The sequence below is a fragment of the Pocillopora damicornis genome, chromosome 2 (genome assembly GCF_964200805.1).
Source record: "Pocillopora damicornis chromosome 2, jaPocDami1.2, whole genome shotgun sequence".
Taxonomy (NCBI): domain Eukaryota; kingdom Metazoa; phylum Cnidaria; class Anthozoa; order Scleractinia; family Pocilloporidae; genus Pocillopora; species Pocillopora damicornis.
The window spans coordinates 36,569,648-36,583,141 of record NC_142671.1 but is presented as its reverse complement, the minus strand read 5'-3'; the positions used below and the strand labels follow the sequence as shown (position 1 = coordinate 36,583,141).

Genomic DNA, 13,494 nt, shown 5'->3' with positions numbered 1-13,494 from the left:
AAGACGAAACGCGTCAAAGAATAAAGAAGTTTTACAACTAGCATAAGCGTGTGTTTATCCGGGCACAACACAAAAATACTGTTCATCCAACAGAAAAAAGAAAAATAAAAAACTTGCGATAGCAGCAATTTCTAATACAAAACTCGCAAAACTCCCTGAAGAAGTCTGAAAGTGAGACGCAACTTGTCGAAATACGTAATATCTTTTGCTGTTTGTTTTATAATCGATGAGTTTTAAAAGCGCCTTGTGCTAAGAGCGTTGATAGATATCAAGATGCAACAAATATATCAATGTTATATCAAAGCACTCGTTTGATCCGGGCACGACATAAACAGACTGTTAATCCAACAGAAAAAATAAAATAAAAACCTCCAATAGCAACAATTTCTAAAAAATGACACTTTTAACTGAAATCAGGGAATACTTTTTCTTAGGGAATTGGGTAACAACCAGATAAAGGAGCTGCCACCTGGAGTCTTCACTAACAACACCGAGTTGACCGTACTGTACGTAATTGATTTTCCTGGCTCTTGTGATGATAGCCTTTGATGTGCCAAGAGTTTTATCTCATTGTCAACTAAATGTGATCAAGAAGGTCCTGAAGCTTAGTAGGTGTAGTCAGCCGTTAAAAGGGTGAAAGAGAGTGGGACAGTTCATAGATGGGCGGAGTTAAACAGAAAAGAGAAACCTATCCTCATTAAACAATCCTTTCAGTTTCATAGATGATCATATCCTAACATCTGACGTTGGCCCACGTTTTATAAATTCAATTTTTATTCCTTTCATAACTTTGTTTTATTTGCCAGTATGAAAAGGAGATTACAAGTGTTCTTTCTCAGAACAGGCTTGCACTTCGCACTTCTTTTCACACCAATACCACAGTCAAATGCAAACAAGATTTATACTTTACTAAGGATTGTTAAAACAAGCTCTCTTACCTTATAGTTGGTTATACGGCAACAAGATCAAGAATTTGAGAAGCAATCCATTCTCCCAGTTAATTAAGCTGCAGTGGCTGTAAGTGGAAAGTCGTCCTCGTATCTCACCTATTACAAGTGTCACAGCTCACATCATAATTCAAATGGTGCATATTCCTTTGCATCGATCACATCCTTCAACCCTTGAATATCTACGTAACAAACAGACCGATAACGAACGCCCTCAATCAACGATCAAAGATATAACAGCTAAATCTAACAGCAGACAAGATCTGAGTTACAAGATCAGGTACCTCAAAAGCCTCGTACGAATCTGTTTTGAGTCGCAAATTAAAATAAGGGTCGCATAAAATTCAATAAATTACTTTCGAACTCAAAAATTGTTAGTTCCAAAATTTTGAGCTTTGGGGAGCCTATCGGTCCAAATAATGTGTTTTCCAGCAAATTTGAACTAAAGTAACTGTAACACTTTTTTAACCCTTCTCCTCTACAGACAACTTAACGACAACGACCAAACAGAGTTACCAGAGGGTTTGTTTGATGGTTTAAGAGCATTGACACGACTGTGAGTAAAGAAAAGAAAAATGGTAATAGTTAAAATTATTTGTGTGACAAATTGGACACTTGCAGATTGAAGGTGGAAAAAATAACAAGCTACTGAGAAAGAAAGAAAAAATACAAAAATATTGCTGTAGGAGTCATATATATATATTTATACCTTAATTTTTACATTTTTGTTGGATGAATGAGCAAAGTAATGCGTAGTAAGGATGTTCCAGTAACTTAGCAAAATAATAAGAGCCAGACTAATCGAAATTTTTAGAAATCAACTTTAACAAAAAGTAAATAATTCAGGATGTTTACCAGTCTTGTGTTTCTGAAATAAGTTTGGAAAACTCGTCATAAATCTGAAGATATGAAAACATTTACCTATCATTGCCGTGTTATTCTTTTTATCAGATGGCTGCAAAATAACGGAATCAGGAAGCTTTCTAAACACGTTTTCAAAGATTTGACTAGTTTGGAAGAGCTGTGAGTATGATAAAAAAGAACTGCGTTTGCAAAAAATATTGACTCTTTCAATGTTCTCCTCTTTAAATGGAAAAAGCATTTGAAAAGAAATCCCCTTCAAGTTGCATCAGCTGCTATATATTTTACTAATCACTCTTTGCTGGTGTAATTGGACCGTGTAACGGGACAGTTGACTGTAATCGGACACCTGTGATTGGACAGTTGAAGCAGCCAATCATATGAAGTCCACTTAGCTAAATTCACCAATCACAGAATTGATCACAATAACCATAGCAACAATCACTTACTCTGAAAAAAGAATGGGAAATTTCCAAATTTTTTGCTTTAGCCATTGTCCCTACTGGATATGTTTGTCCTAAATTTTTTTTATTCCATTCATCTCCAAACAATACAACTTTTGTACGTGGTGTTTTTTAGAATCATTTTATATTACACGAGATTATTACTTTAAAAATGCGTATATAACTTTAACTTTTTGTAAATTTCACGTAAATCAGTCCTAAAAAGGCTGCGAATTTGAATATGTTAATGAACTCTTTCTCACATCTCTCTCTCTCTCTCTCTCTCTCTCTCTCTCTCTCTCTCTCTCTCTCTCTCTCTCTCTCTCTCTCTCTCTCTCTCTCTCTCTCTCTCTCTCTCTCTCTCTCTCTGACCGATCTGACCGGTACGTGGTCTTCCGCGGTAGTTATGCTATGAGTTATATGCGTGAGGATGCTTGAGTAAAAAGCCTGAAATCTAAATATAACTGGAGTAGCTCAGTGCTCTTCCTACGTTTAGTATGAAGATAGACTGGCGTCTGGTGAAATGTAGCGCAAGAGCTGTCGAAAGACTAAAAGTTCATAGTCGACCTACATATTTTTACCGTCATATCCTTCTCCAAATCCTTGTTAATTCTCAAATACTCAAATACTATTGTTCGCTACTAATGAGTCCAGCCACAATCGTGTTGAGAGAGGAACCTTACCTCTTAGTTCATTTTCTAGAGTACCATAATATATATTTGTCAGCGACTGGAGAAGATCCCACCACTTTAATAGAGACGATAAGCAAACCACGGCGGCGACGGCAACGGGGACATGGTAAAACAATAGCTAAGCACCTGCATTTCTTAGCCGTCCTATGCAAAACAACAACGTGAAATCACCACAATTTGCGTCGTCTGCGAGCCAAAACCGCGACGGCAAATTGTTTCTAATTCTATTTGGAACTCAACGCTTCTTTTATACGTTATGCTGAAGTTGAGGTGTGACGCCGCATGAGACGGTAAACACATGCAGCCATTTTTGAAATTCTAATTGAAGGTAGAAATTTGTTTTTTAATCGAAGTATTCCTTGGTGTTGCCGTCCTGACTGCTTAAGGTCTCTAATATCCCTCGGGGACGTGAACGAAACTAGTTAAATATTCGGTATACCCCTCTTGAGAGGAGCTAGGTTTACTACTAACTCAGTTGGTCAACTTTTCCCACGAAAAGTAATTTTTTCGGCATCTTTTCTCCCTGAGAGTTAAGCAATAATAACTTTCATCAGATTTAGGCCGGTGCTAATCAGAGAAATCAGTACTTTTAATACTGCAAACATGTTAACTGACTGATGTATAATTTCTCTCCGGAAATTTCCAAAGTAACGAAATTAATCCAACGCAAAACTACCAGAAAAATGATGATAAAATGGCAGAAACAGCAACGAAAACGTTGAAAACGTTGTTTCTAAGTTCAGTCCTTGAGGACTGAGACTGGACTTTACTTATGTTGATATAAATCAATTTGTTCAATCACGTTCAAGATTATATTAAAAGCGTTTGTTTGATCCGGACACGGCACAATTAAACTGTATTCCGACCGGAAAAAGTACGCAACAGCAGCAACACACAAGAGGTAGTATAATTTTAACTTAAGTCATGGAATATCTCTTCTTAGGTCCTTGGGTTATAACCAGATAAAGGAGCTACCACCTGGAGTCTTCAGTAATAACACTAAGTTGATCGAACTGTAAGTAACAAATATCCACGCCCATTCTATATTTTAACCTTCGATGTGCTAAGAGTGTGTAATGTGTAAGTGTTTACTTAATATAATCAAGACCCTCCTCAAGCTTAGTGATTTCAACGCCTATTTTTGATATTAACCTTCTATAGGATACGAGTGTAATGTCAGTGTTTACTTAATATGATCAAGACAGTCCTCAAGCTGAGTGGGTGTAGTCAACCATGAAGAGAACCGAAAGAGAGTAGGACTGTTTGTATTTGGACAGTTTAATCAATGATTATTTCCTTGCATATGTCGTTGGTCCTCGTTTCGTAAATCCTATTTTATATTCCCTTACTAACGATGTTTTATCAGTTTGTATGAGCGTGGCCAGTATGTAGAGGGAGGTACTTTCACGCGTTTTCTCTCAAAAGAACAGGTCTCGCACTCTGCATTTCTTTTTACGCCAGTACTGCAATCGAACGTGAACAGGATTTATACATTTTCACGTATTGGTGATGCAAAGTTTCCAAAACTTACAGGAGGTTAAACGGCAACAAGTTGAAGAATTTGCCAGGCGACTTATTTTCCCAATTAGTCAAGCTGCGGTGGCTGTAAGTGAAAATTCTTCCTTACATATAAACTATTTCAAGTGTCACAAGACTCCCTTTCAATTAATCGCTGATTAACATAATACTGATAGTAATTGGACAGAGAGAGAGAGCTTTTGCTCAAGTTTGAGCGGTCTTCTCAAAAGGAGAGAACTCTTTTCTATAGACATATTTTGTGAACATTTTGGGTCTTTCAAAAATTGAGACGTTTTACTACATTTGTGTTCAATCAAGGGACTTCACTTGTCTATTCGAATAATATTTATACTTTATGCACTACTCTTAACTCAGTCGCTTATCAGCTTATCTCTAAGAATCCTCTCTCCTCGGTACAAAGATTGATAAATTATACCTCATCCCCGCTCCTCCACTACCTACCTTTTTCTCCGTAGCGCATCAAACTATAAAGCCGTCACAAAATATTATGACTTCAACATGCAAAGTGGGTATAAACTTAGCCGCATGCAAAACGGGTTAACAATATCACGTGGTGGAATGCTTTACGTTAGCAGCATGACACAAATAGAAACCGATAGGAGATGTCGAACTGAACACAAACGAGCGGCAGGAATAAAAAAAGTTATAGTTATGTGAACGATCACAAAATCCTTTATTAAAAAGTGCTACTGCCCGAGTCACTGCTCCATGCTTAACCTGCAGTGATAATTATTTTTTTTAACACTGACTAAATCTGGAAAAATGGGTTAAACTAATTCAAAATAGACATTAGATTAAGGGTATATCCTTTTCGAAGGTACTTGCATGGTAACCAAATCGAAGAGCTGCCACCAGGAGTCTTCGCCATGAATACCAAGTTGACTCACCTGTAAGTAAGCCATAACAGGTTTATATTCGAAATTATTCAAACTGTATTATTTCAATGAAATGCATTTATCACAACACTTTAACAACATCCATTATTAAAAAGTACTACTACTTAGGTTACTGCTCCATGTTTAACCTGCGGTGATGATTTTTTTTAACACCGACTAAATCTGGAAAAATGGGTTAAAACTAACTCAAAATAGACATTGAATTTAGGGTATATCCTTCTCGAAGGTACTTCCATGGTAACCAAATCAAAGAGCTGTCACCAGGAGTCTTCGCCATGAATACCAAGTTTATATTCTAAATTATTCAAACTGTATTATTTCACAAAACTCAGCCATTCGTAGAGAAGGTTTTCATTCCCATCACCTCATCAAAAGACTCATCTTAAAAGCTATATTTTCGATACCGCATAAAATCTACGTGTCTTATCTACAAAAAGGTAACCAAGAGCAACACAAGACGTTAAACTGACCAGCCTATATACATTGGTAGGGACTTAAGTCTACTCTTTTCTCAGTCGCACATCAGGTTTAGCACCTAGGATCCCTCTTCCCCGGTTCAAAAATAGATAAGTCCAAAGTTCGTCCACCCCCCTCCCTTTATCCCTCTTTGACCCCTCATAACCTTTCACTATCTGCGTGGTACACAGAACTATAAAAGCGTCATGACTTGAACCTGTAAGCCGAGTTGAAACCTAGCTCCTGGCATAACTGGGGTAAAACATCACGCGGTCGACTGCCTTACGTCAACATGACTGGTAGTAACCTGTAATACTTCGGTCCGCTCCGCTCAGCTATGGAGCCGTGTGCTCTTCCCTAAGATCTTTAACCAGGACTCTGTCGCCCGTGTAGAACTCTCAAAACTCAGTTTAGGCGTCATGTGTTGCTTTCTGCTTTACTTGTGAATCCATCAGCTTTTCCCAAACACTTGGGCGAACTCTCGTCCCAGGAATAAGCCAGCAGGTGTTCTGCTAGTGGTGGGATGCCTTGTTGACCCGTAAGTCAACAGGTAGTTGACAGTATGTTGCTGAATCAACAGTTTACTACCTTTGCAGGCCTGCATATGGTTCTTGAATGACTGAACCATCCGTTCTCCCATGCCATTACTAGCTACGTTATAAGGAGCAACACGTATGTGTTTGACGCCATTGACTTTCATAAAATGCGCAAATTCCTCGCTTCGAAATTGAGGGCCATTGTGCAATGCACTCGCAATCCATATTTAGCGAATAGTTCCCGTAGAATGGCTATAGTTGTCATTGCTGACGTGTTTCGCCGCATGAAGTAGATCTCAGGCCGGCGAGAATGTGCGTCAACGAGAAATAAGTAATGTCCATTTTCGTCCTAAGCGTAATCAACGTGAACTCGGTACCAAGGATTACACGGTCATAGCCAAGGTGTTAGAGGAGCCACTGCAGGTGGTTCTCTAACTTGTTAACAGCTGCCGTATCTTCACACAGCTTATTCAATTTTCTGATCAATGTTCGACCACTATTAGTAACAATGCACAATACGTACAATGCCTGGGTGACCTGTTTGCAACTCTTCCAACCAGTCTAACCGGGTAGGGTTGATTACTCGGAGCCCCCACAGAAGACAATCTTGCTCTACCGATAACTCAAATTGGCGGTTGAAAAAGGGTTGTAGGTGAAGATCCTCCACATGTTGTGGCCATCCTTGTTTGACAAACTCTAACGCTTTGGATAGTACTGGGTCGACCCGTGTGGCGTACCTTATCTCCTGTGCATAGTTGGTAACGAGTGAACCAGACGTTCTTCCACTCTGTAAATAGCATCCTCTTGGACAGTTGCATCAGATTTATTGAAATCACATTCAACCACATGGCATATGGTGGAAAAACTGAAAAATTAAAAATTTTGAGTACTAAACAAACATAGTAACCGAACGGAAGGAGATGGAAGACGAAAACAGTACTGACAAAACGATGACTTAAGCTGTCCAACTCCTGCGAGGCTAAATCTACGAGGCATCTTTGTTTACAACATTCTCAGGTTAAATCGCTCTCTCCAAGTCTTTCTGCAGTCTACGACTACGTGCGAAATCAGTACTTGGATTCAAACATTAATACTTGGATCAAACATTAACTATAAATTAAACGTTCAAGCGTGACTTGCGTGACACAGACGACTGACTGAACACAAGCGAGCTGCAAGAATCAAAACTAATTTCGGACAAACCTCAGCCAAACTCAAGCATGAAGCGCACTCTCACGAATTACACGTATATTCAGTCATCTCTTGCAAAAGTGACGTCACAGAACACAAATTAGTATTAGGTTCCTACTTTCCATTTCACCTGGGGTGGAGGGGGGAGGGGCGGGGGTAGGGTATAGCTACACGTAGGCTACTATTTTCAACGCAGATTGAACATTGGCTGACTAATTTTGAACAATTCGCAGTTAGATTCAAGGCGTACCCTTTTTATAGGTACATACACGACAATCAGATAAAAGATAAAACTTTACTCTCATAACGTCTTTGTACAACCTTTCAACATGGTGCACTTACAGTGGCATAGTTGAATAAAAAGAAACAGCAAGGGAAGAGTAAACATAGCTATTTCCAAACAAAAGCCTACGTTTATCCAAACCGGCTGTCGTAACGCACTCAGAATCTCGTTATTGGCTGATTATAAGCGAATATTCAATGAGCGTCTTCAACCACGAGGTAAATAAAATACAATTAGGCTCGCTTGTAAAGTAGCATTGTGAAGTGATCCCCATGTTATGACGAATGAATTGGAGAAACTTGAAGAAACCTCAACATAAACCTAACTTGTATATTTAATTTTATAATACAGTTCAGATATAACGCACGCTGTCATTGGTTGAAAGAGCGTGCTCTATGAGAGAATAGAGCATAGAGCTGAGCTAAAGCTGTCACGCTTTGTTGTATTGTTCGACCGTTTTCGGGACTTCTTTTTAGCTTTTTTTTCGACAATTGAAAGTGAAATTTCGGAACAAGCGAGCCGGCAAGTAGCAACAGAAGAACCAAACAAAGGTTTATAAACATACCAGGCGCTGTAATTTACTTTATTAAAACGTGAGCAGATAGGAAAATCCTCAAAGGAAAAACGAAATAGACCTTCCGCGTTTTAAAGATTTTCACGCTCACTTAGTTAAGACGGTAATAAAAATCAAACACAGCTAACACTCGTATAGTATATAAAGTTCAGTGTTCAAAAACAAAACAGAAAAATAAAACCAAACTGGCATAACTGTTAAAATTCATACTAATAATAGCGGTGTCAGAGCGAATATGATCATGCTGAAGTCCATCGCGGCTCGCTGATCATGACGATCTCCGGTCAAAACAATAAAGCAAGCCTAACAGCTTGCTCTCGGATATCCTTTCCGAGGCGTTGAGTGGAAAGTCACATCAGTCACTGCAGCCGAGTTTTGCGGCGCTGTCATCCCGAGCGACCTTCATGTTCCGGTGAATTCGGCTGTAGTTCATTCAAAAAATACTCGCCTTGCACCTACCTTGTCATGTGAAAAAACTCGCGTGTTTTTATGAGCTGAAGTTTTTTTTAATTTTTTGTTTTTTATTCGGCTGAAGTTCACTGAACATTTCACCTCAAGATTCTGTGTTGGAGACTAAGAAACTTCAGGCAAAAGTGTTAAATTCGACTTGCCGAACTATTTTAGTTTGTAAACTATCGCAGATTGTGAACTTTGATGGTTTGACACTTTTGACAGCTTTTGTCTTGTACAGCCAATCAGATTATTTGAACCACTCTAACAGGGATTCTGATTAACTTATTGTAGCGTGCTTTATGAGAGTATAGAGCATGCTGACGACACTGTTGTTCGCTTTGGGAATAAAGTTTGTTTTGAAAATTGAAAGTAATTCTTGGAGAATTTAACGGATTCTTTATTATAAAACAAATAGAGAAGCCTTGACTATGCTCTGTTCTGTTATAAAGCACTTTGGAAGCGGCCAGAGCTCTGAAGAAGTAGGGAGATACACGAGACGTAGTCGAGTGTTTCTCCCTACACTTCTTTCGTGCTCTAGCCGCTTACTGTGTGCTTTATAACAGAACAGAGCACAGTCAAGGCCTCTCTATTTGTTAAGTACATGATACATGATGTGATATTTTGCTTTAAACATTTCCACGCTGGCTTACTATTATTTTCTATGTTAAATCCTTGAAGACTGAGATCGTGCCATGCTTAAAGTGTTGATATATATATCAATTTTTCAATCACATTACAGATCATAAAAGCATTTGTTTGACCCGAGCACGGCACAAATAAACAGTATTCCGACTGAAAAAAATAAGCAAAAGTAGCAACACATAAGAGGTACAATAATTTTAACTAAAACTTAGAATATCTTCTTTTAGGTCCTTAAGTAAAAACCAGATAAACGAGCTACCACCTGGAGTCTTCAATAATAACACGGAGTTGATCGTACTGTAAGTAACAGATATCCACGCCTATTTTTGATGTTAGCCTACGATGTGCTAAGATTGTAATGTCAGTGTTTCCTTAACATGATCAAGACCCTCCTCAAGCAGAGTGGGTGTAGTCAACCATGAAGAGGATAATGAAAGAGGTTGGGACGGTTTGCATTTGAACAGTTTAATCAATGATCATCTCCTGGCATATGTCGGTGGCCCTCGTTTCATAAATCCTATTTTCTACTACCTTGTTGACGATGTTTTTATTAGTTTGAATGGGCGTGGCCATCATGTAGAGGGAGGCACTTGCAAACGTTTCCTTTCTGAAGAACGAACCTCGCACTCTGCTTTTCTTTTTACACCAGTACTACGGTCGAACGTGACTAGGATTAATACATTTTCACGCATTGGTGATACAAAGTTTCCAAAACTTACAGGTGGTTAAGCGACAACAAGTTGAAGAATTTGCCAGGCGACTTATTTTCCCAATTAGTCAAGCTACAGTTGCTATAAGTGAAAATTCATCCTTACAAAGAAACTATTTCAAGTGTCACAAGACTCACTTTCAATCAATCGCTGGTTAACAGAAGACCGTATTTGGACTGAGAGAGAGCTTTTTCTCCGGGGTGAGGGGTCTTCCTTAAGAGGAGAGAACTCTGGAAACAAGTTTGGAGTTAATTCCCTTTCGATAGACGTATTTTTCAAGCATTTTGGGTCTTTCCAAAATTGAGACGTTTTATTACATTTTTGTTCAATCAGAGGACTTCACATCTCTATTCGAATAATGTTTAGACTTATAGCACTACTCTTTACTCAGTCACGTATCTGCAAGAATCCTCTCTTCCCGGTTCAAAAATTGATAAATTGCACCTCATCCCCGCTTCCCCACTACCTATCTTTTTCTCTCTATGACCTTTCAATATCTCCGTTGCGCTTTAAACTGTAAAGCCATCACAAAGTATTATGACTTCAACTTGCAAAGTGGGTATAAACCTAGCCGCATGCAAAACGGGTCAACAATATCACGTGATGGAGTGCCTTACGTTAGCAGCATGATACTAGTGGGGACTGGAAGGAGATCTCGAAATTAAAACAAACAAGCAGCAAGAATCAAAGTAGCTATGGCGATGTGAACCATCACATTGCTAAACAACATCCATTATTAAAACGTACTACTGCCCGGGTCACTGCTCCATGTTTTACCTGCGGTGATGACTAAATCTGGAAAAATAGGCTAAAATGACTCAAAATAGACATTACATTAAGGGTTCGTCCACCCCCCTCCTTAAAGCTCGTCCACCCCCCTCCCTTTACCCCTCTTTGACCCCTCAAAACCTTTCACTATCTGCGTGGTACACGGAACTATAAAAGCGTCATGACCTGAACCTGTGAGCCGAGTTCAAACCTAACTCCTGGCATAACTGGGGTAAAACATCACGCGGTCGACTGCCTTACGTCAACATGACTGGTAGTAACCTGTAATACTTCGGTCCGCTCCGCTCAGCTATGGAGCCGGGCCACCAAGTGTGCTCTCGCCTAAGATCTTTTACCAGGACTCTGTCACCCGTGTAGAACTCTCAAAACTCAGTTTAGGTGTCATGTGTTGCTTTCTGCTTTACTTGTGAATTCATCAGCTTTTCCCAAACACTTGGGCGAAGAACAGTTAAACGGATGCGTAACTCTTGTCCCAGGAATAGTCCAGCAGGTGTTCTGCCAGTGGTCGGTTGCCTTGTTGATCGGTAAGTCAACAGGTAGTTGGCAGTATGTTGCTGAATCGACAGTTTACTACCTTTGCAGGCCTTCGTACAGTTCTTGAAGGACTGAACTATCCGTTTTCCCATGCCATTACTAGCTACGAAAATTCCTCGCTTCAAAATTGAGGACCATTGTACAATGCACTGGCAATCCATATTTGGCGAATAGTTTCCGTAAAATGGCTATAGTTGTCGTTGCTGACCTGTTTTGTCGCACGAAGTAGATCTCAGGCCAGCGAGAATGTGGGTCAACGAGAAATAACGTGAACTCGGTACCAAGGATTACCAAGGATTACTCGGCCATAACCAAGGTATTAGAAGAGCCATTGCAGGTGATTTTCTAACTTGTTGACAGCTGCCGCAGCTTCTCACAGCTTATTCAATTTCCTGATCAATGCTCGGCCACCATAAGTAAGTGCGAGCCGTTTCCTTCATCCGTACAATGCCTGTGTGACCTGTGTGCAACTCTTCCAACCAGTCTTCCTAAAACCGGGTAGGGTTGATTACTCGTAGCCCCCAAAGAAGACAATACGAACAAGATTGTTGTCATTCCGTCCTGAGTGAAATGCAAATTGGTGACGACGAGGTGTCATGGCGGTTTGAATATTAAAAACCTTCCTTGCTTCACGTGCCCTGACCATTCTTCCACTCCGGCATCCACGATAGGGCCGCTTCCATTTGGATCTTGAAGATGAAGAAGTTGGTCCAAGATTTAGTTCAACATCCATATGGACGTTTATGTCAATTTAACGGGGAGAAAAAAACAAAGATATTCATGCTGAGCCCATAAGCACACCAGCCGCAATAAAAAACAGCTTTCGCTTCAAGCGAGAGAAACTGCCCTGGTGAACTCTTAGAGTCGCTTCTTCCAAGTGAAAAACTTTGTAAAGACGAGAAAAGTCGACTAAAATAGATGCTGACGTAAAAAGCGCTAGAAATATGACAGGAAAATAACGAGCATAAATACGCACTGCAGCCATTGTTCAGCGCATACAATCTGTCCTGCAATGTCCAGCAGTGAAAATGTGAAATGGGCCCGAAAAATTCATCTCACATGTTCTTCTGCAGTCCAGCTTCTGAATCCTGTTCAGTGTGATGTACATTTTGTTTGCACGCCATCTCTTTTGATGGTGGTTTTGCATTGCGACACTCAGACTATGACCCGTTAAATGGCAGTTAAAACACTCAAAATCCTTGTATTTGCATTTGTCCGGGATGTGGTTGGCTAACCCACAGCGAAAACAGCGTTTCCTTTGGTGACGTCGACCCACTGAGCGACCGCGTGAACACACGTTGTCACGCCTAACCTGATTTACGCCCGACGAAGAACTTCCGCCATGAGGATTTCCTCCAAAGAGTTGTACATCCTTTTACGCTATTTTTTGGTAGATTGCAGCGTCCCCTGCTTTTTGGAAAAAAGAAGTTGGCCGATAATCATTTTCCGCTTAATCTGCTCCGCGCGAAGCCCGCAGATGAAACGATCGCGTAGAATATCATTTAAAAGCACGTTTGTGAATTCACATTTTCCCGTGAGACTTTTTAACCCACTCACAAACTCCACGATGCTTTGCCCCGGTTTCTGATTTGCAGAATAAAATCGGTCTCTCTCTACGACTTACAAGCCAATGGGCAAGTAATAACCACTCAGCAGCATTGCAAGCTGGTCAAAAGTCTTTGTATTTGTCCAGTAAAAACAAATCCTTTAAGACTCGATAAGCACCACTTCGAAGAGATGTTAAGAGTATTGCTCTTCGTTTAGCGGGACTGTCCGTGTCGTTCCTAATATCGTAGGCGGTGAAATATTCTTGCAACCGTTCGAGATAGAACTCGATAACTTCAGACTCAGCATTGAAGACATCAAAAGGAGGTCTTCCCACTATGTGGTTTACGTTAGGTTGAACTGATATCGTAGATTTAAAACCGGATTTTCTCGTTCGTCGATG

General features: G+C 39.9%; 1 long non-coding RNA gene across 1 annotated transcript; it reads left to right on the top strand.

Moving 5' to 3' along the window:
- Window positions 1-434: 434 nt before the first annotated feature.
- Window positions 435-1,971, top strand: LOC149051107 (uncharacterized). The gene is made up of 4 exons (XR_016183714.1): window positions 435-506; window positions 946-1,017; window positions 1,432-1,503; window positions 1,899-1,971. It is a non-coding gene; the product is annotated as an uncharacterized LOC149051107 (long non-coding RNA).
- Window positions 1,972-13,494: the final 11,523 nt, after the last annotated feature.